This window comes from Helianthus annuus, chromosome 11 (genome assembly GCF_002127325.2).
Source record: "Helianthus annuus cultivar XRQ/B chromosome 11, HanXRQr2.0-SUNRISE, whole genome shotgun sequence".
NCBI lineage: Eukaryota > Viridiplantae > Streptophyta > Magnoliopsida > Asterales > Asteraceae > Helianthus > Helianthus annuus.
The window spans coordinates 62,812,135-62,813,634 of NC_035443.2; the positions used below are offsets into that span (position 1 = coordinate 62,812,135).

A 1,500-nucleotide genomic window follows, 5' to 3' on the forward strand; every position below is an offset into this window, starting at 1 on the left:
AAAGGCCATGTTTGGCTAAGCCTTTTACAACACATGGTGAAGACAAATTTTTAATGTATTACTTTTGATTTTTAATCTTTCGGCACTTTTTATTTGGGTTTGTATTAATGACTTTAATAACTAGTTTCTTATGTTATAAGAAGAATTTTCTTTATCATTTTCTCATGGTGTATTGAGGTTACTTATAATGTCCTTATTACATATTAAAAATAAAGATAATGACATACTAATTTTAACAAAAATTGGACATGACCCGTTCGTACTATAAGTGATTCCCTGCTTTTAACAATAAAACGCCCTAACTTAAAAGACCTTCGACCACACATTTTAAGTAACAAAAACTTAGTAAACATGAAATTTTTAAACATTCCAACTATTTCATAAACAACCTTTTTAAAACAAAAGCGGACAAGTTAAGTTGTCTAGATACAAGTCTACCAACTAGCTAAGTTTTTGCCAAAGCACAAAGACGACAAAAAGTTTACACATGTTGGAAATACATATGACCAAAACTAGGACCATACAAAATAGGCATCTTCGGAAGCGCAAAGTGGGCATGATTCATGTGTGTTTGTTCTAAGTCACCAAGCCATTATGTTGAGGATTTACCTACATCAAACAACAAACTTGTAAAATTTAATTTCGTCAACTATATTACTTTTTATCTAATAACCCGATTCATCCATTCCATGCCTTCACATCATTCTTACACTTACTACCCGTCGAAACGGGTCAAAACATACTTATCTCAAAATAGAAATAAAACATACCATTCATTACTTACCCGTTAGAAACGGGTAATTACATTCGTAACGTAAACTTCCATTCGGTCTGTTTACCATGAGCGAATACATTCCTTTCATCTTTGCACTTACATGAACTCCAACCTGTTTACAAAGGATTGAGTAATTTCATTCCTTTCTTACATAACTTTCCAATATACGGTTCATCCCAGATGAACCGATCTTAATACAATTTCCTTCATAACTTTCATTTCAAATGACCCGTTCGGGACGGGCCATGCTATCTACTACATAACTACTACTGGCTACCATAATTATGATTTTTGTAGAAAAACGACAAGTTACAAAATAAGGTTTGTATGCATAAAACAACATACCTCGATCTTGCGAGCCTTCCGATTTCCTAGCGTTTGAGCTTTCTTCTTTTACGCCAACATCAATACATTCACTCATTTAGCCCAAACTATATCATTCCATCATTCACATAATTCCTCATATGACAACATTATCATAAAACTTCAAATTTTCACATATTTCTTCTCTTAGACATTTCATCGAACACTTGGCGGGTTTCGCATTTATGACATTTTGTACAAATATTCAAAGACATAATCTTACTAGTTCATCTAGTAACTTACCAACAATCAACCAAATTCGTAAATCCTTCTTAATCTTCATTGATTTATTTAACATTTCAAGTATTACAACAACATCATATGTTAGAATTACACATGATTACTTCTATTTTTTATCATCT

The 1,500-nt window shown here is 32.1% G+C and overlaps 1 long non-coding RNA gene across 1 annotated transcript; it reads right to left on the reverse strand.

Annotated features, from left to right (window-relative positions):
- Positions 1–357: 357 nt before the first annotated feature.
- LOC110887187 lies at positions 358–1,207 on the reverse strand. The gene is made up of 3 exons (XR_002563126.1): positions 1,121–1,207; positions 771–887; positions 358–609 (listed from the first exon to the last, which is right to left on the reverse strand). It is a non-coding gene; the product is annotated as an uncharacterized LOC110887187 (long non-coding RNA).
- Positions 1,208–1,500: the final 293 nt, after the last annotated feature.